Consider the following 24,387-nt stretch of genomic DNA (forward strand, 5'->3'; position numbering starts at 1 on the left):
TGGTTTTCTGGACTCCCAGGTGACCTCCCATCACATGTCCGTGGGCCAGGTCCAGCACCTGCCGCCGGTAGGGTTTTGGCACGACTAATAGTTGCACCGTACCTTCCCCCTTTTTCTCTATCTGATAGAGTAAATCATTCTCCAGAACCATGTAAGGATATGCCAGCCTAGAGCCAGGTTCTACGGGTACCCCGTTTATCACTTTTACATTTGTCCTAGCCTGAGAAAGGGTAGGATCCTTTATTTGCTCGCTTTGGAAGTCATCTTTCTGAACTTCCAAATCCGGCAAACGGGGAGGTGGACGGCTGTCGGCCTCCTCCTCTTCCCCGGTCTCCTCCGTATCACCCGCCATGACTGAAAACGGGAACGGCAGGTCATTTCCCGCAGACTCTTCCCCCGAGTCTTCCGGGGAGACCTCTTCCAGGGGTTCGGGACCCCCACGCTCCCTGGGAGAAGAATCATGTACACGATTACCCAAGGGCATCAACTGATTATCCCACAATTGCCAGAAGTGGGGAAAATCCCGGCCCAGGATAACATCATGCAATAACGCCGGGACGAGTCCCACTTTATGTTGCACAGACCCATAGGAAGTAGTAATGCATATGACCGTGGTGAGGTACGAACAGGTGTCTCCATGCACACACGTTACAGAAAATTTGTCTGATGGTCCAGTCGGGGCTGACACCAGACTGGCCTTCACCAGAGTCACCACACTTCCCGAGTCTAACAATGCCACCACATTTTTGCCATCAACAGTTAAATCACACAAGTGTTTTTCCGCATCCTTTTGACCGGCATTCACACTCACTACCCGTGCAACCATAGACATGCGGTTTTAAGAGTCTGTGACGTCGCACTGCATGGGTTCAGTAGTGACCGGACAGTTCGCAGCAATATGTCCCATCTCTTGGCAGCGGAAACACCTAATGGGCCCCTTGCTTAGACCATAGTTCGTTACTCTCGGCCTCGCAGTGCGGGCAGTCCCATTTTCCTCCCCCACTGTCTTAGGGATTTTTCCATCTCCCCTACTCCCTGGAACAGTCTTACCGGTTCCACGGGGAGATGATGAAGAACGAGGTGGGGTAACGTCGTCTCGGAGTCCTTCCGCCACGGAGTAACGTTCAACCAGATCCACCAGTTGATCTGCCGTCGTAGGATTTCCATGGCTTACCCACTTCCTCAGGGCTGGCGGTAGAGCTCTCAGGTACTTGTCCATGACGACTCTCTGGATTATCTCTGGCGCTGTCAGCACCTCGGGTTGTAGCCACTTCTTCGTCACGTGGATCAGGTCGAACATCTGTGACCGCGGTGGTTTATCCGGCTGATAAGTCCATTGATGCACTCTCTGTGCACGGACAGCGGTCGTCACTCCCAGCCGGGCCAAGATCTCGGCTTTCAATTTGTCAAAGTCCTGCGCGGCTTCAGGCTCTAAGTCATAATAAGCCTTTTGGGCCTCACCGGAAAGAAACGGGGCAATCAGGCCGGCCCATCGTGCCTTCGGCCATTTTTCTCGCACCGCCGTCCGTTCAAACGTGGTCAGGTATGCCTCGACGTCATCTTCGGTCGTCATCTTCTGCCAATACCGACTCACGTGAATCACTCTCGACTCGGCTTCCAGGTTAAGCTCAGGTAAGCTTGCCAAGCGCTGCGCCACCTGCTGGAGAAGCGAACGATCGGTAACTGTCATGTTCACCAACTCCTTCAGCTGGGCCATCATCACCCGATTAGCTTCTTGCTGGACGGCGGTGGACTGTACCAGCGCTTTCACCACGTCCTCCATGCTCATGCTTGCAACGTGATGCCCGCATTCTCCACCACAATGTGATAAAACACTCCGGGATCGCCTTTGCTGGGGTCAAAGGTCACGTGCGTTCAGCATGAAACTCAGGTGCAGAGCTGGGATTCGGGTATAACTGACCCTGGGTCAGGTTTATTAATGGTGAAAGCAATGCATAAAGAAATAAAACATAAAACAAATCCTTGCCTGTCCGGCACTAACTAAACAAAGTACAACCTAACTACCAACTGGCGGGCTTCTCCCGTCCAGCCAAACCACAGTTGCAGTGGGCACTGCTTCCACTCACGTGTGTCTCTCACACAGACAAGCTCTCTGTGTTCCCAGGCTGAGACACTCACACAACCACCTGGCATCCTTTTATATCCACCTCCCATTATTCATTAGCAAGCAGGTGCGATACTGACCAGACTAGGCCACATAGGAAAGGAATCTGGGCGAGATATACCTGCCCTCATCCACTATTCCCACATGATTCTCACAAGTCGAAATATGTAACAGTACAGACACAGAGGGCTATTAAATGCAAAAAGCATGTGAGAACATGATGCCAGGAACCTGGTTGTGTTAAAAAATTTAGAAATGAGCCACACAGGGATAGTTACGCTAATGCGTTGAGGCGATAGGCCAGTCTGAACAAATGAGTTTTTAAGGCACGCTTAAAACTGTGGGGTTTGGGGATTAATCGTACTAGCCTGGGTAGCGCATTCCAAAGAATTGGCACGGCTCGTGAAAAGTCTTGGAGACGGGAGTGGGAGGTTCTGATTAATGAGGATGTTAACCTCAGGAGTTTAGAGATCAAGGGAAGATTAGAAACAGGTCTATAGTTCGCGGCACAGTTTTGGTCAAGGGATGGTTTTTTAAGTAATGGCTGTATGATGGCATGCTTAGATGAGGAAGGAAAGATACCAGAAGAGAGTGAGAGGTTGAATATTTTTGTTAGGTGAGTGGTGACAGCAGGGGAAAGGGACTGGAGGAGATGTGATGGGATGGGGTCACTGGTGCAAGTGGTAGGGTGAAAAGATGCAAGGAGCCTCATTACTTCATCTTCTGTGACTGGTTCAAAATCAGAGAGTGAGCTAGATGCATTGGCGGAGGGAGGACAGTGCATGGTATGAGGTGATTGGGAGATAATTTCCTGTCAGATATGGTCAGTTTTTTCTTTTTAAATAATTAGCCAGATCGTCAGCATAGAGATCCGTGGTTGGGGCCTACACTCTTGGGTTAAGTACGGAATGAAAAAAGTCAAAGAAACGTTTCGGAAAGATAAGAGTCAAGGGTTACCCCGAGGCAATGACCTTGTGGGACTGAGGAGAGTGAACCAGAATGCCTTAATGTGCAGTACAGAAAAACACTGGAAAATGTATCAAATTTATGGTTTGAATCCACCACCACAAGTCATAAGTAACACTGTTTAATTTCTATGCTGCATTTCATTCCATACTTGTCACACTGACAGAGCATGGACACACAGATGTCACATATGTACACATGGATGGCACACGAACTCTGACCATGGGTCTCACCAGTACTGTTTTTTTTTAGTATCAAAATAACCACGTGTGAAGGAGGCCTAAAAGACTCTTTTTTGTTTGCATTTGCATAGTCATATTTTGAGAGCTATGATTTTTCTATATTTTTTCCGAAAGACTCATGTGTTTGGATTTTTTTTTATTTTGCATAATGAGTTGACATTTTTATTGATACCATTTTTGGGCACATGACATTTTTGGGCACATGACATTTTTTGATCGCTTTCTATTCCAATTTTTGGGAGACAGAATAAACAAAAAAACAGCAATTCAGGAATTGTTTTTTTAATGCAGTTCTGCATGTGGTAAAATTGATAAGACAGCTTTATTTTTGGGTCAGTACGATTACAGTGATGCTTCATTTATGTAATTTTTTAATGTTTTTGAGCTTTTATACAATAAAAACTTTTATAGAAAAAAGTATAATTTTTGCATTGCTATATTCTGAGAGGTATCACTCTGATGGAACTGTATTGTGGGTTTTTTACAGGACAAGATGATGTTTTCAGAAATACCATTTTTATTTACATTCGTCCATTCGTCTTTTTATTTTGTTTTATTCCACTTTTTTCCCAGTGGTATGATGAGAAAGCATAGTTTTCCACATTTTTTTTACGTCGTTCACTGAAGGGCTTAACTAGTGACCCTTATTTAGATCGGGTCGTTCTGGACTCGGCAATACCAAATGTGTGTAGTTTTTTTTTTTCATAAAAATGTGTATTTATAAGTGTAATATTTATTTTTTATTATTATTATGCTTTGTTTTTTTTTTTTTTTAACTTTTTGTCTTAGTCCTCTTTTTACTTTGATCGCAGGTATAATGCATTGCCATACACCAGCATGGTCTCAGAAACTTTCCATAGATTGGTGTCTCGGGGATCACCATGGCAACAATCAGGCCTCGGCAATGAAACCGCTAGGGCGCCGATCGGAAGTCAAAGGGAGCTTCTGACACTTCTAAATGTTGCAATTCCTCTCGATCGCAGCTTTTGGGGGGGTTAATAAGTAGCAGCGCCCAGGTCCTGTGGGGATTAGTTGGAAGGTGCTGATATTTCAGCACCTCCAGCACAATCATGCTGTGATCGAAGCACGGGCATATCATTAACTCAAAATTGAAAATAAAGAATAAACAACAATCACAAGACGGATTTCATCAACCAAGGTATGATTTTAATCAGTATAACGGCACCAAGCTGACACTGTCTGTAGGTTACTGTGCACAATCCTGCTGACAGGTACCCTTTAAGAACTATCTTCAGTGTAAAAAAAGAGCAAGGAGTCCTAGAAGTGATGATTTGGCCCTGATCTCAAGGTAATAGAGTCTTGCAGGGATTCCATGAAGAGACAGAAGAATTTGCACAAGTGACATCCACAGAAGATATGTGGTTAGTTCTCTAAGTTGTTTAAACAACCTCGCTGCAAAGTTCCTTAAAAAATTGCATGTAATTGCACCCAGAAGAACTGATGACGGTAACCCAAATATTGATTTTAATTAGATTTCTCTTTTGTTCATTTACTTTGCATTTTGTTAATTGATAAAAATAAACTACTAACATTTCTATTTTTAAAAACATTCTTAGTTTGCAGCATTTTTTCCACACCTTAGAGATGATTTCTAAAGGCTGGCAAGTATGCTAAATTCTCAGAGCCTAAATGATACAGTATCTCCACCAAACTAAATGCTATGGACATATACAGCAGTCTGTTGTAACAGAATCTCATTAATCCATAAACGAAGATGGCTTTTTATGTGCTCCAAAGTAGGTTATGAATCTTTTCAGCCTATCATCTTGTACAGGGTTACACTAAAACATTGTAAAAGTTCCTAAATTGGTAATCTGAGCTACTCCCTCTTCCTAGCACACTGCTTCATAACCAGACAGCTAAGCAAATCTGTCTCCACTTGCCTGGGAGCAGGAATCGGCAATCATCGCTAGGCGCTGAGAGGTGAGTCTTCTACTAGTCTTATCTTGTCCCAGCTCATTGCTGCACTTCAGCCTGCCTATATTGCTTAAATACATTATTGAATTCATTTTGTTGTAAAGGCAATGAGATCCATTACATTACTTTCTTTACGTGATCCTGAGCCAGGATCATTCCTATACATAAATTTACCTAAATCACTAGTTGGATCACACCTAGTATACTATGCAGTTTTATGGGTTTGAGATAATAAAATTGATATAACAATTGTTGCAGGAAAAATATATCTTTGTGCAATGTTAGGCAGTAGATAGAAAAATATTAAATTTGAGAGTCCTTAGTGGTTGATACTAATTGAAAAAATGGTTATCACATAGTAAGCTTTCGAGAATACTCAGGCAGACTATCCCTGATGTAGAGATCTTAACAGCTTTGAAAGCTTGCTATTTGTTACCATCTTTTCAGTTAGGCATTAAAAGGTATCAACCACTGAGGACTCTCAAATGTTAATATGTTATTTTTCTAACAATTGTTGAGATTTCCAAAAATTTACATTTTTTAAGACTATGTTTACATTTAAGATGAATGCTACATTGCCATCTACCGCGGAGAACACGAATAATGGCCAAAATCCTCTCTCTCCTTTGGACCTGGTGGGATGTGCAAAAGCAGGATTGTATAAAAATCTATTGAAACCAATGGGATCTGCCCACAAAAGAAATTGTTGGCTTGAGTGGGTGACCTGGTAACTATAGCTAGTCTTTTAGGGCAGTGGATGAAGAATGAATTCTAATGACATTGTGTTACTGCCATGGCCGCCCGGTCCCTCGCAGTGCGCCATGCTCCCCGATGGGCTGGTGGGATGGGATTGCACAGCGGCTCCTCTGTGCTTCTGGTCTTGCGGGACTTGTGTTGACCGCGCAATGCTCCCTGTGCACATTAGGCCTCGGCCGCGCGCTCGCTGCTCACCTTATGCCGCAGCCTGAGTATAGACCCGGAAGAGCCGTCATCCTCTGCGTATGGTGCCAAGTATATCAGGTCATTTCCACCTTGTGGAGGCACCTGATTATTCCTCTTGTACCGCCCCGGTGTTCTCAGGTCCCTCGTGCTGTCTGTATGCCTAGCTTCCCTGTCTTTAGTGTTGCCTTGCTCTGCCCAGCCTGTAGCTGTCTGGGTATTTGCCCTCCCTTCCTGTAGCTTGCTCCACTACCCCTTCCTGTGTCGTCTGTGTGTCTAGTATCCCCCGTTAGTAAGTCTTGGCTCACTTGCCTTTCCTGTGTTGTATTTTAGGACAAGTGTTCTCTCTGGTCCCTGGTGGTCCTTAGGATATGGTCAGTCTCCTCACCTCAGGTCCTTGAATCCAATTCCCCTCACCCGGCCTTCCCTTCTGGGATTCAGCATCTCTGCTTACTCTGCGTCCTGACTCCCTGTCCCCTCCATTCTCTCTGCCCCCACCGTGCTACTCTTGTCACTATCCTCTCCTACGAGCCACCCCTTGGTACTGGCTGTTGTGATATAGACACCCCTAGGCCTGCCCCTGACGCTCCCTGTATAGGGGGTGGCCTCACTAGGTCAGCTCACTCAGGGGTTGTTTGGTATCACGATCTGAGGGTCCACTTTAGGAGTTGTCACAGAATAATCAGGCCATGGACCCCGCTGGTGCCTCTGCTGCTGCTCAGAAAGAGTTGGTATTTTTGTGGGAGAATCAAAGTCGCATTATGTTCTTCATGGAGACCATGGAATCTCGGTTGTCTGCCTTACAGGCCTCTGACCCAGGAAATGCCACTCAACTCGCAAGTCTCCAAAAGGAGCTTGATCAGAAGCCTGACACACAAGCCCACATATTAAGTTATATGGCCTCTGTGGATGCTTTCCCTCCAGTCTGCCACCTCGACTTCTGTGCAGGCCCTGGCCCGTGACCTTGATTCTTCTCCTCACCCTCCACCTCGCCTGGGTAAACCGCCCCGGTATAATGGCGATCCCAAGCTGTGCAGGTTTTTTTTAATCAGTGTCACCTACACTTTGAATTATTGCTGCAGCAATATCCCACCGATTGGGCTAAGGTGGCTTTTGTGGTCTCACATTTAGAGGGAGAGGCTTTGGCTTGGGTTAATCTCCTGTGGTAGCGTGATGATCCCATAACTTCACAGTTGGCAATTTTTTTGATGACCTTTCACCTTTGTTTGACGAGCCTGGCCGCGTAGCCTCGGCTACTGAGTCTCTCTTTAATCTCCACCAGGGTTCCCTCACTGTCGGCCAATATGCCATTCATTTTCGCACTCTGTCCTCGGAGTTGGGGTGGAATAACGAAGTGCTGGTCGGAGCCTTATGGCGAGGCCTGCCGGGCCGAATCAAGGATGAATGCGCTGGCCGAGATACTCCAACCTCACTAGAGGATTTAATCTCTCTGGCCACACGTATCGATCTGCGTTTCCAGGAGTGTTCTCGTGAGTCTGCTCAAGAAAGAAGGTCTCATCGTCCCTTTCCTTCCCTTTATAGGCCTCTCAGCCCACGGCCAATGGTGTCCTCCTCCGCTTCAGCACCTGAACCTATGCAAGTGAATCAGGTCAAATTGGCAAATCAGCGTCGCAGAGAGTGAATCACACAAGGTATTTGTTTCTACTGCGGTAGTGCCTCGCATTTACTCCGTTCCTGTCCCGAGCAGCCAGGAAACTCTTCCACCTAGGACACTTAAGAGAGGCCTCCCTAGGTGTGTATGATCCCTCTCTACCCCTAACTTTGTCGGTCCAGATAATTTTGGGTCAGAGGCGTTACTCGGAGGTGGCTTATGTGGATTCAGGCGCGGCAGGGAACTTCATAGGGCTCGAGGAGGTTAATAAATGTCAGATTCCAGTCAAGGTTTTGGAGACTCCACGGCTGATTTCCTCAGTAGGTGGGTGGCCCTTGGGAGAGACTGCCACTAAGATTACTGAAGAAGTGGAGTAGCAGGTAGGAGCCCTGCATCGTGAGAGGACAGTGTTCTACGTGTTGCCTAATCTGTCTCATGCAATTCTCCTCGGGCTTCCCTGGCTAAGGGGGCATGATCCCATCCTAGACTGGCGGTCTGGGGATGTTCTTTGGTGGGGTCAGTTCTGCCCTGTTGGGTATTCACGACCCTCTTCCGCGCCCGCTGGGTTACCAGCCCCGTATTGGTCTTTTGCGGATGTCTTCAGCAAGAACGAGGCTGAGAGTCTTCGCCCGCATCGACCATATGACTGTCCAGTTGAGCTCATTCCTGGTTCTACCCCTCCCAGGGGTAGAATCTATCCACTTTCTCCAGCTAAGACTCGGGCCATGTCGGATTATGTCCAGGAGAATCTGGTCAAAGACTTTATCTTAGAAGTCCTCTTTTCCCGCAGGCGCAGGATTCTTCTTTGTCAAAAAGAAAGATGGCTCTCTTCATCCTTGTATCGACTATAGAGGTTTTAATGATATTACAATTAAGAACCAGTACCCTTTGCTGCTCATCCCAGAGCTCTTTGATCGTTTGCGAGGAGCACAAATTTTCACTAAACTTGATCTTCATGGGGCGCCTCCTGACGAAGCTGCTTTTGGCGAAACGTACGTCGAGGCTGCTGAGTGGGACTCCAGTAGGGGCACCTACCTTCACCTGCTAACACCATGACTTCAGGTATACCTTTTCCCCTTTTCTAAAAGGTTTTTTTTGCACTATAGCATAGGTTACCACCTATTAAGTGAGAGTAGGCTAATTGTTTCACATAAAATTTTTGTGGTAACCATATTACCATTTAACCTGACTATCCATCTGATATGCTGTATTTTTCTGGCATCATAAAAAAAATTTTGGGATAGCATTGGTGTCTGGGGGATTTGATCTGGTTGTTTTATTATATGGAATTGTGTATTAGCAAACCAGTCATATTGCACTGTCTTTCTATTGAACCCCAGTAGGTTCATGCTCCTATTTTGTAGTCCCAGTTGCTTCTGTTATGTTGTCTCATATTATGTATCAGCCCTCACAATTATTATAATGATCTATTATTAAATATACTGTAAGTATTTTTCTAATACATTTTGTACTATTAATTAACATCCTTTTATGGTGACCTTATTTCTATGTAGTTAATTTACTCTTTAGATTAAGTGTTCACATCTTGGTTGCTTGATCTTCGTGGGGCCTGCAATCTGGTCCGTATTCGCCCCGGGGTCGAGTGGAAGACTGCGTTTAACACCCAGGACGGACATTTTGAGTATATGGTCATGCCCTTCGGTCTCTGCAACGCTCCCGTGGTGTTTCAGGAATTTGTTAATTATATTTTCCGGGATCTCATACTCCAGTGTGGTGGTTTACTTGGATGACATCCTAGTTTTCTCCCGGACCTGCCTTCTCACAGGAGGAACGTTCGTCAAGTCTTGCTACGATTAAGAGAGAATCATCTCTATGCCAAGTTCAAGAAGTGCATCTTAGAACAGACATCCTTACCGTTTTTGGGATATATTATCTCCGATTCTGGCCTAATGATGGATTCCGAGAAAGTGTCTGCCATCCTCAACTGGCCACAACCTCAGGGAATTGAGGCTATTCAACGTTTTCTTGGCTTCGCAAACTATTACAGACAATTTATTTCTCATTATCCAAACCCATCTCGTCCCTTATCCCTAAAGGATCCAACTCCTGTGCTTGGTCATCAGAGGCTGAGAGCGCCTTTTTAACCTTGAAGCAGGCGTTTGCAGCTGCTCTTGTATTACATCATCCTGAAGCCAGTAGACCATTTCTCGAGGTAGACGCCTCATCCACAGGAGCCGGTGCTGTGCTCTCCCAGAAGTCTTCTTCCGGTCGTCTAGTCTCCTGCATTTTTTTCTCCCAAGGCGTTTTCTACTTCTGAACGCAACTATTCCATCGGAGACAGGGAACTGTTGGCCATAAAATTGGCATTGGAGGAGTGGCGGTATCTTCTTGAGGGAGCTATACACCCTTTTATCATCTACACCGACCACAAGAATCTAACGTACATTCGGTCCGCTCAAAGGCTCAACCCTCGACAAGTCAGATGGTCATTGTTTTTCGCTCGCTTTGACTTTGAACTTTATTTCCGGCTGGGCAATAAGAATGCTAAGGCGGATGCTTTGTCCAGGTCCACCCAGTCGGCAGATGCTGAGGAGGAACCTTCACACATCATCAATCCTTCCAGGATGATCACTGTGGCTCCACTAAGATTTACTACCTTACCACCGATTAAGACATTCGTGGCAGAGAATGACAGAGTAAGGATATTAAGCTGGGGTCATTCCTCTAAATTGGCTGGCCATGCTGGGGTCAAGAAGACTACTTCCTTCATCTCTCGCTACTATTGGTGGCCCTCTCTCTGTCGAGATGTGGAGGATTTACTTCCCTCCGGACTCCTGCGCCATCTTCGGCACCCTGGCAGCATATAGCCATGGATTTTATTACTGACCTGCCACGTTCCTCAGGTTGTACTCTCATCCTTGTCGTCGTGGATCGTTTTTCTAAAATGGCTCATTTTATTCCTTTACCCTGCTTGTCCTGCTCCAGAGTTGGCGAAGATCTTCATTAGCCATATTTTTAGACTTCATGGATTCCCTCAGCACATTGTGTCTGACAGAGGAGTGCAATTTACCTCCTGGTTCTGGAGAGCTCTCTGCAGACACATGAATGTAACTTTGGACTTTTCCTCGGCCTATCACCCGCAGACTAATTGCCAGGGGGAACGAATTAACCAGGTCCTAACTTCGTACCTTCGGCACTTTTCATCCATCAGGATGATTGGGCCAGTCTACTTCCCTGGGCAGAGTTCGCAGTGAATCTTCCGCCAAGTCTCCTTTTTACATCGTCTCTGGGCAACATCCCAACATGCCTCCCGGTTCCCCTTGGGTGTTCCAGCAGCCGACTCTATGTTGAAGGAATATCCCAGATCTGGGAGGAGACTAAGAATGCACTTGAAAAGGCTTCCAGCAAGATGAAGAGACATGCAGGTAAGAGGAGCTTGGATTCCACTCCTTATCTTCCGGATGAGAGGGTTTGGCTCGCATCCAAGTATATCAGACTTAAAATTCCGTCCTACAAATTGGGCCCCCGATACATTGGTCCCTTTGAAATTCTGAAACAAGTTAATGATGTTACCTACAAGCTGAATTTGCCTGCCTCGCTCCGTATTCCTAATGCCTTGCATGTATCCCTCCTAAAACCTGTGGTGCTTAAACGCTTCCATGCTTCCTCCAGTCACATCCCTCTACCCATTAGCACCGAGGACATCTTTGAGGTGAGGGATATACTTGCCAAGAAGAAGGTTAGAGAGAGAACCTTCTTTTTGATCGATTGGAGAGGTTTTGGTCCTGAAGAGAGATCATGGGAGCCCCGGGAGAACATTCATGCACCCTGTATTCTTGAGAAGTTCCTCTCCGGTCTTAAGAAGGAGGGGCGTAAGGGAGGGGGTGACCTGGTAACTACAGGTAGTGTTTTAGGGCAGTGGATGAAGAATGAAGACTAATGACATTGTGTTACCGCCATGGCCGCCCAGTCCCTCGCTGCGCACTGAGCTCTCCGCGCTCCTAGGTCCCGATGGGCTGGTGGGATGAGATCACACCGCGGCTCCTCTGTGCTTCCGGTCTCGCGGGACTGGCGCTGACCGCACATGCTTCCTGTGCACATTAGGCCTCGGCCACGCGCTTGCCGCTCACCTTATGCCGCAGCCTGAGTATTGACCCAGATGTGCCATCATCCTCTACGTCTGGTGCCAGGTATATCAGGCGCCTGATTATTCCTCTTGTACCAGTCCTGGTGCTGGTGTTTCTCACGTTCCCTGTGCTGTCTGTACGACTAACTTCCCTGCCTTTAGTGATGCCTGGGTCTGCCCAGCCTGTATCTGTCTGGGTATTTGCCCTCCCTTCCTATAGCTTGCTCCACTATCCCTTCCTGTATCGTCTGTTGTGAGTTCATTTTCCCCTTCACCATTGAGGTCTGATGAACTCCCTCTTCTGGTGAAGGAAGGTGGTGAGGCTGATTACCAAGCATCTGGGCAGGATGATGATCACTGGGTGACGGGAATTGCTGACTGGATAAAAGGCAGCCGACGCCCTTCTGCCTTGCTGGTGATCTCTCTGAGGGATTCTAGGAGACCAGTCTGATTCCTGCTCTGTTTTTTGCATTTGTTTTTCCTTGTTTTTCTGGATTTCTGCCATTCCCTGCTGGGGTGTGCTGAATTCCTTTTTGCTCTGTCTTCAGAAAATACCTGAGTACTGATATAGTCTTTTTGAAGCCTAGCGTCTTCAGGGCTTTTTTCCCTATCAGCTGTTGGCTCTTGTTTTGATAGGGTTTTGGCGGATTACAGACAGCAGCTTTTCTATCCTGTCCTATGTAGTTAGCTTGGGCCCCATCGTTTGCTCAGCCTATCTTTCTATCTGTGTGAGTGTTTTTTCATCTTGCTTCATCGTCATTATATGTTGGGGGCTGCCTATTGCTTTGGGGTCTGCTCTGCGGCAGTTTAGATTTCCCTTTCTGTCTTTAGGCTATGTAGTTCTCCGGCTGTGATCGAGGGGTCTAGGGCACCGTAGGAACCTCCCACGGCTACTGCTAGTTGTTGTTGATAGGTTCAGGGGTCTGTAATCCGATAGCTGCCAACTTCTCTGTTTTTCTGGACTTAGCTAGTATTTCTGTTTTTGCCTCCTACGGTGACTCATTAATAGCAGAATCACCAGCCATACCACAGATCCTAGGGTACTCAATAGCAGGAAAGAATTGTGTAAAAAAAAAAAAAAAAAAGAAAAAAAAGTGTGTATATTTTTTCCTCTATATTTCTGAGGCCGTAGGGGGAATTTTTTTTTCTCTCAATGGAGATAAAGCAATTGTCTGATCGTGTGGAGCAGCTCGCTGCGGAAGTGCGGGGAATTTCCGCCTACCTTGCTCATTCACATGCTGCTGAACCAAAGATTCCTACACCTGATGTATTTTTTGGGGATCGGTCTAAATTTTTGAATTTCAAAAATAATTGTAAATTATTTTTTGCCTTGAAGCCTAACTTGTCAGGGAGCTCCGCGCAGCAGGTTAAAATTGTCCTCTCTTTGCTGCGTGGCGATGCCCAGGATTGGCCATTTTCTTTGAAACCTGATGATCCTAATCTGACTAATGTGAACGCATTTTTCAAGCCTTGGGGTTGTTGTATGACGAACCTAATACTATTGATCAGGCTGAAAAGACCCTGTTGGCATTGAGCCAGGGTCGAGATTCTGCAGAATTGTACTGTCAAAAATTCCGAAAGTGGGCGGTCCTTACTACCTGGAATGATAATGCCTTGGCAGCTCTCTTTCGGAAGGGTTTGTCAGAAGCCGTAAAAGATACTATGGTGGGATTTCCTGCTCCCTCTGGTCTTGACAATTCTATGTCATTAGCCATTCAGGTTGATCGGCGTTTACGTGAACGCAGGACTGCACGAGAGGTGTTGCCACCTGTTGAACAAGTGTCTGAACCTATGCAATGTGATAGAGTTTTGTCCAGGGAGCAACGTCAGGAGTTCAGAAGGCATAATAAGCTGTGTTTTTTTGTGGAGATGCCTCGCATATTATTTCTGTCTGTCCTAAACGAGAGAAACATTTTGCACACACGTTTTCTGTGGGTGGTGATCAACCTAAGTTTCTTCTCGCAATTACTCTTATCTGCTCCCTGTCCACATTTTCCACCAAGGCTTTTGTGGATTCGGGAGCAGCCCTGAACCTAATGGACTTGGATTTTGCTAAACGTTGTGGATTTCCGATGACACCTCTGCGGATGCCTATCCCTTTGAGGGGGATTGATGCTACTCCTTTGGCGAAAAATAAACCTCAGTTTTGGACCCAGGTGGTAATGCGGGTCGCCCCAGACCATCAAGAAAATTGCAGATATTTGGTGCTGCATAATTTGCATGATACCATTGTTCTGGGGTTTCCAAGGTTGCAAATTCATAATCCAGTTTTGGATTGGAAATCTGTGTCTGTGGTGAGTTGGGGTTGTCGGTGTGCCCTTAGTGAGGCTCCAGTTTTTTCCAACTCACCACAGTCGCATGATGTTCCTGACTATTTGGCGGATTTTTATGATGTATTTAGTGAGAATGAGTCTGCGTCTTTGCCTCCTCATAGGAGTTATGACTGTGCAATTGAACTGAGCCCGGGGTGTAAATTTCCCAAGGGTCGGCTCTTCAGTTTATCTGTACCCGAGCACGAGGCTATGCGATCCTATATTAAGGAGGCGTTGGAGAAGGGTCATATTAGACCATCCTCTTCACCCTTAGGTGCTGGGGTTTTTTTCGTGGCCAAAAAGGATGGTTCATTAAGGCCTTGTATTGATTATCGTGCCCTCAACAAAATTACTATTAAATATCAGTATCCGTTACCCCTGATTTCAGATCTATTCTCCAGAGTTAAAGGTGCTTGCTGGTTTACCAAGCTTGACCTCAGGGGGGCGTATAATCTTATCCGCATTAAGCATGGGGATGAATGGAAGATGGCGTTTAATACTCCGGAGGGACATTTTGAGTACCTGGTGATGCCTTTTGGGCTCACTAATGCCCCTTCTGTCTTCCAGTGCTTCATGAACGATATTTTCCGAGACTTTGTGGATAAATTTTTGATTATCTATCTGGATGATATTTTGATCTTCTCCAAGGATTGGGATTCTCATGTGGAACATGTTCGGACTGTGTTCCGGATCTTGAGGGAGAATTTCCTGTATGTCAAAGGATCGAAATGCCTTTTTGGGGTACAGAGGATTTCTTTTTTGGGATTTAATTTGTCTCCGTCAACTATTGAAATGGACCCGGCCAAGGTACAGGCCATTTATGATTGGGTTCAGCCCACTTCTTTGAAGGCCCTCCAGAAGTTTTTGGGTTTTGCTAATTTTTATCGGAAATTTATAGCAAAATTTTCTAGTATTGCCAAGCCATTGACTGAGCTGACTAAGAAGGGTGCTGATGTGTTGAATTGGTCTCCGGAGGCTGTTTCTTCCTTTCAGGAGCTGAAGCAAAGATTCACTTCTGCCCCGGTTTTGCGGCAACCTGATGTCTCACTCCCGTTCCAGGTAGAAGTGGACGCTTCTGAGATTGGTGCAGGAGCTGTTTTGTCCCAAAAGGATCCTGTAACATCTAAAATGAATCCCTGTGCTTTCTTTTCCCGAAAGTTCTCTCCATCTGAACGTAACTATGATGTAGGGAATCGGGAACTGTTAGCCATGAAATGAGCATTTGAGGAGTGGAGACATTGGTTGGAGGGAGCTAAACATCAAGTCGTGGTCCTCACTGACCACAAGAATTTGATTTACCTGGAGTCGGCCAAACGCTTGAACCCTTGACAGGCTAGGTGGGCCTTGTTTTTTACACGTTTTGATTTTGTGGTCTCTTTTCTTCCTGGCACTAAGAATGTCAAGGCTGATGCGCTGTCTAGGAGCTTCTTTGCTGATTCTCCTGTGGTGACCAAGCCTGCTACCATCTTAGGCGAAGGGGTAGTTCTTTCTGCCATCTCGCCCGATTTGAGACGTGCTCTGGAAGAGTTCCAGGAGGACAAACCTGAGCGTTGTCCCAGTGAGAAGTTGTATGTTCCTGACCAGTGGAAGAATAGATTGATGTCTGAAGTTCATTGCTCTGCATTGGCTGGTCATCCAGGTATTTTTGGTACTAGAGATCTGGTGAGTCAGTCTTTTTGGTGGCCCACCTTGTCTCGTGATGTCAGGAATTTTGTGCAGTCCTGTGAGACTTGCTCCCGGTCTAAACCTTGTTCTCGCTCTAGTGGGTTGTTGATGCCTTTGCCAGTCCCCAGGAGGCCATGGACCCATATTTCAATGGATGTCATCTCTGATATGCCTGTCTCTCAGAGAATGACTGTTATTTGGTTGATTTGTGATAGGTTCTCTAAGATGGTTCATCTTGTACCACTCCCTAAGTTGCCATCTTCCTCTGAGTTGGTGCCCCTGTTTTTGCAACAGGTGGTTCGCTTGCACGGGATTCCTGAGAACATTGTATCTGACAGAGGAGTTCAGTTTGTGTCTAGATTTTGGAGGACTTTCTGTTCCAAGCTGGGAATTCAGTTGTCCTTCTCCTCTGCTTTTCACCCTCAGACCAATGGGCAGACGGAGAGAACAAACCAGACCTTGGAGTCGTTATTTCCTCTGATCAGGATGATTGGGTTTCATTTTTGCCCTTGGCCGAATTTGCTTTAAATAATAGAGCTAGTTCTGCCACTTTGATGTCACCTTTTTTTTGTAACTTTGGGTTTCATCCTCGATTTTCTTCAGGGCAGGTGGAGCCTTCTGCCTGCCTAGGTGTTGACACTGTGGTGGAGAGAATGCACCAGATCTGGGACCAAGTGGTGGATAAGTTATCTCTCTCCCAGGAAAAGGCTATCATCAAAAAATATCGCTATGAAGGTGGCTTCTCCTAAGTTTAAGCCTAGATTTATTGGACCTTACAAGATTTTGGAGATTATTAATCCGGTCTCTTTTCGTTTGGCTCTTCCTGTCACATTTAAAATCCATAATGTGTTCCATAAGTCCTTGTTGAAGAGGTTCAACCTGAGTACTGATATAGTCTTTTTGAAGCCTAGCGTCTTCAGGACTTTTTTCCCTATCAGCTGTTGGCTCTTGTTTTGATAGGGTTTTGGCGGATTACAGACAGCAGCTTTTCTATCCTGTCCTATGTAGTTAGCTTGGGCCCCATCGTTTGCTCAGCCTATCTTTCTATCTGTGTGAGTGTTTTTTCATCTTGCTTCACCGTCATTATATGTTGGGGGCTGCCTATTGCTTTGGGGTCTGCTCTGGGGCAGTTTAGATTTCCCTTTCTGTCTTTAGGCTATGTAGTTCTCCGGCTGTGATCGAGGGGTCTAGGGCACCGTAGGAACCCCCACGGCTACTGCTAGTTGTTGTTGATAGGTTCAGGGGTCTGTAATCTGATAGCTGCCAACTTCTCTGTTTTTCTGGACTTAGCTAGTATTTCTGTTTTTGCCTCCTACGGTGACTCATTCATAACAATCGTCTGTGTGTCTAGTATCCCCCGTTAGTACGTCTTGGCTCACTTGCCTTTCCTGTGTTGTATTTTTGGACAAGTGTTCTCTCTGGTCCCTGGTGGTCCTTAGGATATGGTCAGTTTCCTCACCTCAGGTGCTTGGATCCAGTTCCCCTCACCCGGTCTTCCCTTCCGGGATCCAGCATCTCTACTTGCTCCGCGTCCTGACTCTCTTTCCCCTCCATTTTCTCTGTCTCCACCGTGCTACTCTTGTCCCTACCCTCTCGTACGAGCCACCCCTTTGTATCGGCTGTTGTGGTATCGACCCCCTCTGGGCCTGTCCCTCATGCTCCCTGTATAGGGGTTGGCCCCTCTAGGTCAGCTCACTCAGGGTTGGTTTGGTATCACGACCTGAGGGTCCACTCTAGGATTTGTCACACGTTGCTCACAAATCAATGAAAATGGTCATGGATTGGCCAAAACAGTGACGAAGTTAATGTTCAAAGTTTAGTGTCAAAGCTACAATCCATTCCGAAATACAACATGAATTCTAATATGAGGTTGTTTGTTCAACTGTCTTGCGTCTCTGGTTCTAAGCATTGCAGCTAAGCGCATATCTGCATTGGAGGCTTCTATTTAGGCATTTGTCGGGTGGACCATCTCAATAAATGTATATCATAATTTAAAGGGGTTGTCCACTTTTCAATAACTATATTACCCTATGTAAAATAACAACTATACTCACCTCTGATATGGGTGCTGTTCCAAACATTTTGACCCCTGCTCTCCAGAAGCTTGCATGATGCTGTTATATCACTTGAGCCCTATTGTGACAGGTGTGTCAGAGGCCGCAGACAGTCACACAGCATCTGGCTGCAGAAGGTCAAGGTTGATGCTTTCTCCCAGAGCTTCCCTGGTTCGTGACCATAAGGACCCTGCCCCGATTTTGTAGAAGAGGGTAGTCATTTCAGCATTGTACCCCAAGCTGGAGGGTGAGGTGTTGGAGGCCACGGGGGACGCCCCAGACTACTGCCCTCCAGGAAGATTATTTGTGCCCCAAATCTGCACCGCAAGGTAATTGAGAAACAGCACAACTCTGTGCTTGCTGGTCATCCAGGTGGTAAGGCAACCATGGACCTCCTTTCTTGTCATTTTTGGTGGCCGGGGTTGCATTGTGATGTGGTTGAACAAGCAGCTGCTTGTAGTATTAAGAATCATAGAATTGTAGAGTTGGAAGGGACCTCCTGGGCCATCTGGTCCAACCCCCTGCTCAAAGCAGGATTCTCTAAATCATCCCAGACAGATGTCTGTCCAGCCTCTGTTTGAAGACTTCTATTGAAGGAGAACTCACCACCTCTCCTGGCAGCCTGTTCCATTCATTGATCACTCTGTCAAAAAGTTTTTTCTAATATCTAATCTGTGTCTCCTCCCATTCAGTTTCATCCCATTGCTTCTAGTCTTTACTTGTGCAAATGAGAATAAAGATGATCCTTCTACAATGTGACAGCCCTTTAGATATTTGTAGACAGCTATTAAGTGTTATGAATGGGTCACCGAAAAGGATGGCAGGAACAGGCTAAGCCACCAGAAAATCAGAGAGGTTGGTAACTAAACGGATTGCAGACCCCTGATCCTATCCACACAACTAGCAGTAGCCGTGGAGCGTACCTATGATGCCCTAGACGCCTCGGCACAGCCAGAGAGCTAACTAAGCCTAAAGCAAGAAAGGTGAAATCTAAACTGCCCCGGAGCAGACCCCAAAGGAATAGATAGCCCCCAAACATATATTGTCGGTGACACAAGGTGAAACACAAACGCAGGCAGAAAAATAGACTGAGCAAATGATGGGGCCCAAACTGACTAGACAGGATAGGAAAGGAAAGACACTGCCTGCAATTACGCAAAAACCCTGAAAAATCCAACACATCTCATGTACAAAAAACACTGAAGTCACACGACTCCGCCCCCACTATATCAGCACTCCGGTATTAACTGGAAGCACAGCAAAAGAGACCAATATAACAGGGGACTGAACAAACTGACACAAGCAGTAACATATGGAGTGGGGTCCAGCACTGCCCCCAGCAGGAGAAAGCTGAACCCGCACCACAAGCAGAGATAGACAAATCCAGATCAGATGCAAAGGATTAGCAAATGAATAACTTAGCTGAACAATGCAGGAACAGGGCAGGAGACATCTGACCTCTGAATGCACAGAAATCAATCACCAGCAGGGATTGCAGGAAGTCTGCAGACTTAAATACTCCAATCCGTAACCCCAGATCTCCAATCGTCATCATCATCATCATCAGGTGGCAGATCTCTGTCAATCTGGCCAGCTCCACTACCTCCAGTAACCACCGGAGCAGGGGGAGCTTTGGCTCAGAAGTCTGAGCCAGGGAATTCACAACAATTAAGTCTCCTCTCAGTCTTCTCTTCTGCAAGTTAAACATTCCCAAATCTTGCAACCTTTCCTCATAAGACAGAGTTTGCAGACTGGTCACCATTCTGGTCACTCTTTTCTGAACTTGCTCCAGTTTGTTGATGTCTTTTTTAAAATGTGGTGCCCAAAACTGGACACAGTATTCAAGATGAGGTCTAACTAAAGAGGAGTAGAGGGCAATTATGACTTCACGTGATCTAGACTGTATGCGTCTGTTAATACATCCTAAAATTGCATTTGCCTTTTTTGCTGCTGCATCACACTGTTGACTCATATTTAGTCTGTGATCTATTAGTATACCCAAGTCTTTTTCACATGTGCTGTTGCTTAGCCCTATTCCTCCCATTCTTTATATGCTTTTTTCATTTTTATTGCCCAGATGTAGTACTTTGCGTTTTTCCCTATTAAAAACCATTCTGTTAGTTGCTGCCCATTGCTTCAGTTTATTTACATCTCTTTGAATCCTCTCTCTCTCCTCTCTAGTATTAGCTATCCCTCCTAGCTTTGTGTCATCAGCAAATTTAATCAGTTTACCCTCAATTCCTTCATCTAAATAGTTGATAAAGATGTTGAATCATACAGGGCCCAGGACAGAGCCCTGTGGTACCCCACTTGAGACATTCTTCCAACTGGATGTGCAACCATTTATGACCACTCTTTGGGTCGGATCACTAAGCCAATTATGAATCCACCTAACAGTTGCCTTCTCAATCCATTCTTAGCCATTTTATCAATAAGGATTGTGTGAGATACTTTGTCAAATGCTTTGCTGAAGTCAAGATACACTATATCTACAGCATTTCCCTGATCCACCCAATCAGTGATTCTGTCAAAGAAGGAAATTAAGTTATTATTATTATTATTATTTATTTCTAGAGCACTATTGATTCCATGGTGCTGCACATGAGAAGGGGTTACATACAAATTACAGATATCACTTACAGTAAACAAACTAACAATGACAGACTGGTACACAGGGGAGAGGACCCTGTCCTTGTAGGCTTACATTCTACAGGATGGTAGGGAAGGAGACAGTAGGTTGGGGGGTTGCAGCAGCTCCGGTGTTGATGAGGCAGTAGCTCCGGTAGTGGTGAGGAGGCAGAGGGGTAATGGCAGACTGTAAGCTTTCCTGAAGAGGTGGGTTTTCAAGTTCCGTCTGAAGGATCTGAATATGGTTGATAGTTGGATGTTTTGGGGCAAAGAATTCCAGAGGATGGGGGATATTCAGGAGAAATCTTGGAGACGGTTGGGTGAGGAGCGAATAAGTGTGAAGGAGAGAAGGAGGTCTTGGGAGGACTGGAGATTACGTGAGGGAAGATATGGGGAGATTAGTTCAGAGACATATGCAGGAGACAGGTTATAGATGGCCTTGTAGGTCAGTATTGTCAGGATCCTGTCAGAGCCGGCGTGCAGCCTCCGCTGAGCAGGGACTCACCCGCACTGTAGGGGGGCCTGGGGTCAGGTACAACCGGAAAGTACAGATACACAGGACCTGTGGATGCTGAAGTTTAGCAAGCAGTCACAGGACCTACGGTCATAACGGAGGTCATACACAGAGATATCAGTAAAGTACCAGGGATGAGACAGAATGGATAGTCAGGGCCAAGCAGAAGTCAAAACCAAACAGACATAGAAGGTACCAAGCAGAATCCAAAGCAATATCCAGAGAACAGACCGAGTCGTACACAGAGAATCAACCAACCAGAACACAGCACACACACACTCAGGGGTCACCACACAATGCCAAGGGCAAAAGTATAACTGACGGGGATGGAAGCGTCCTGAGGCTATAAGAAGCCTCTCCCAGAACCAGGGAGAAGCCACAATCATAGCCCCAGGTGTGCAGGTAAGCCTGCACTGGGATCACAACCTTTAACCCCAGAAATGCCAGTCATCAGCACTGGTTCCAGACATTAACCCCATGTGTGCGAGTCAAACCCGCACTGAGATCATGACAAGTATTAGTAATTTGAACTGAATACGCTGAGGATATGGGAGCCAGTGAAGACATTTGCAGAGTGGAGAAGCAGAGGAGTAGCGAGGAGAGAGATGAATTAGTCGGGCAGCAGCGTTATGGATGGACTGGAGAGGTGCGAGGGTGTTAGCAGGGATGCCACAGAAAATGATGTTGCAGTAGTCAAGGAGGGAGCTGATGAGGGCATGCACAAGCATTTTAGTAGACTGAGTGTTGAGGAAAGGACGGATTCTGAAAATATTTTTGAGCTGGAGGCGACAGAAGGTAGAAAGAGCTTGGATGTGCGGTTTGAAGGACAGGGCAGAGTCAAGGGTTACTCCGAGGCAGCAGACTTCTGGTACGGGGGAAAGCGTGATGTCATTAATTGTGATAGATAGGTCAGATAAGGAAGATCTGTGAGATGGGGGAAAGATGATTTCAGATTTGTCCACATTGAGTTTGAGGAAGCGAGAGGAGAAGAAGTAGGATATGGCTGATAGACACTCCGGGATTCTGGACAGCAGAGGGCTGATGTCTGGGCCAGAGAGGTACATCTAAGTGTCATCAGCATAAAGGTGGTACTGGAATCCATGGGACTTTGAGTTGCCCCAGGCCAAGTGTATAGATGGAGAAGAGTAGGGGTCCTAGAACAGAGCCTTGGGGACGCCAACAGATAGCAGGTGGGATGAGGAGGTAGTGTGGGAGTGGGAGACGCTGAATGTGTGGTTGGAAAAGTATGAGGAGATCCAGGATAGGGCAAGGTCTTTGATGCCAAAGGAGGTCAACTGTGTCGAAAGCAGAGGACAGGTCTGGAAGGAGGAGTACAGAGTATTGTCCGTTAGCTTTGGCTGTAAGTAGGTCGTTAGTAATTTTGGTCAGGGCTGTCTCAGTGGAGTGATGGGGGCAGAAACCAGATTGTAGATTGTCAAAGAGCAAGTTAGATGAGAGGTGGGAGGAAAGTTCAGCATGGACGTGTTGCTCCAGAAGTTTGGAAGCAAATGAGAGCAGCGATATTGGGTGATAGCTGGACATAGTATTTGGGTCCAGCGTTGGCTTTTTAAGGATAGGCGTGATTGTGGTATGTTTGAAAGCAGAAGGGAAGGTACCTGAAGTTAGTGATAGGTGGAAAAGGTGGGTTAGGGATGGGATAAGAGTGGTGGTGAGGTTGGGAAGGAGTTGGGATGGGATGGGGTCGAGTGCACAGGTTGTGAGGTGCGATTTGGAGAGGAGACAATTAAGCTGCCCTTCAGTAGTATCTGCACACGTTCTAAAGTATCGCATATCCATTTGTCTGGTACTGTTCTTCCGCTACCTATTCCTAGTAGACCACGGACACATTTGTCCATGGATTTTATTACTGACCTAACAGTATTTCCAGGCAAGAATGTGGTTTTGGTTGTTGTAGATAGGTTCAGTAAAATGGTTCATTTTGTTGCATTACCCGCACTTTCGAATGCTAAGACTCTTGCTCAGGTGTTTATAAATGCGATGGTGAAGTTCCACGGGGTTCTCTCCGATGTGGTATCAGATCGAGGGACCCAGTTTGTTTCCAAGTTCTGGAGGGCGTCCTGTTCTCGATTGAGGGTGCAGCTGTCCTTTTCCTCTGCCTTCGATCACTAGTCGAATGGACAGACCGAGTGTGTTAACCAGAATTTGGAGACCCACCTCAGATGTTTTATCTCCAAATATCAGTAGGATTAGGCATCCTACTTACCACTTGCAGAATTTGCTATCAATAATCAACGTCAAGAATCTACTGGCAGGTCAACGTTCTTTGGTGCATAAGGTTAGCATCCACAGTTTGGTATCTTTAGTGCTTTATCACTCTCCTCGGTGTCGTGGGCTGCTCTGAGTAATTTGAAGATTATGGGAAACAGGTACAAATGTATGCCTGACAAAAAACGCTTGTCAGGTCCAGACCTGAATATGAATGACTCTGTGTGGTTGTCTATCAGAAATATCAGGTTGAAGGTTCCTTCCTGGAAGTTGGGACCTAGATTTATTGGTCCCTATAAAATAACTGCCACCATAAATCCAGCAGCATTTCGTCTTGAGATAACGGTCTTTGCTTAAAAAATATGAGGAACCTCTTGAGCCGTCACCCCTACCGCCTCCCCAATAATGGTTGATGGAAACCTAGCTTTTCAGATTATGAGGATTGTAGAGTCTCGCCTCCAATATCGTTCCCTACAATACTTGGTGCACTGGAAGGATTATGTCCCAGAGGAAAGAATGTGGGTCTCGGCATCAGAGGTGAATTCGCCTTCACTGGTTTGTTCATTTCACACCTCTTGTCCCGAGAAGTCTAGTCTTGAGTGTCTGGAGGCCACTCGTAGAAGGGAGGGTACTGTCTCGGGTGTGTCAGAGGCTGCAGTCGCACAGCATCTGGCTGCAGATCTCTGCGGTTGGCTTTGTAGCTGCCTTACTAGTCCTTCTGACTCTTGGACCCAGTGGCAACCTTCCCCTGGCTCTAATTGACACACTTGGTCCTGGGTGTTTATAGACTTCCTGTCTACTTCTGGGAATCGCCGGCGATGTTTCCATTTCCCCCTGTTGAGGCTTGAAGCTATAGCAGTTGGCTATCTTCCTCTTTGGTGCTATTGGAAGACGTCTGTGTTATCTCTCCGAGTTTACTCAAGATAAGTGTTCCTCTTGTTTGTCTATCCCAGCTGTCTTTAGTTGTAGTGGGGATTGAATAGTGCTCACCTCCGTCCTTCTCTAAGCAGGGCTTATTGCCAGGGTCAGGCAGGTTCCTGCTCGGCAATAGGTGCAGAACGTATATAGGGACGTTTAGG

General features: G+C 46.2%; 1 protein-coding gene across 3 annotated transcripts in view; it reads left to right on the plus strand.

Moving 5' to 3' along the window:
- The window catches only part of LOC141073608 (uncharacterized), a 184,558-nt gene that overhangs the window by 53,707 nt on the left and 106,464 nt on the right, over nucleotides 1-24,387 (plus strand). Inside the window, exon 1 of one of the 3 annotated variants that reach the window (XM_073560907.1) lies at nucleotides 5,191-5,277. The exons of the other annotated variants lie outside the window; for them this stretch is intronic. The gene's annotated coding sequence lies outside the window, so the exon portion shown is untranslated. Of the gene's footprint in view, nucleotides 1-5,190; nucleotides 5,278-24,387 lie in introns of those variants that run through there. 3 annotated transcript variants of the gene reach the window in all.

The sequence above is a fragment of the Dendrobates tinctorius genome, unplaced genomic scaffold (genome assembly GCF_039654945.1).
Source record: "Dendrobates tinctorius isolate UK_male_01 unplaced genomic scaffold, ASM3965494v1 ptg000308l, whole genome shotgun sequence".
NCBI classification, from domain to species: domain Eukaryota; kingdom Metazoa; phylum Chordata; class Amphibia; order Anura; family Dendrobatidae; genus Dendrobates; species Dendrobates tinctorius.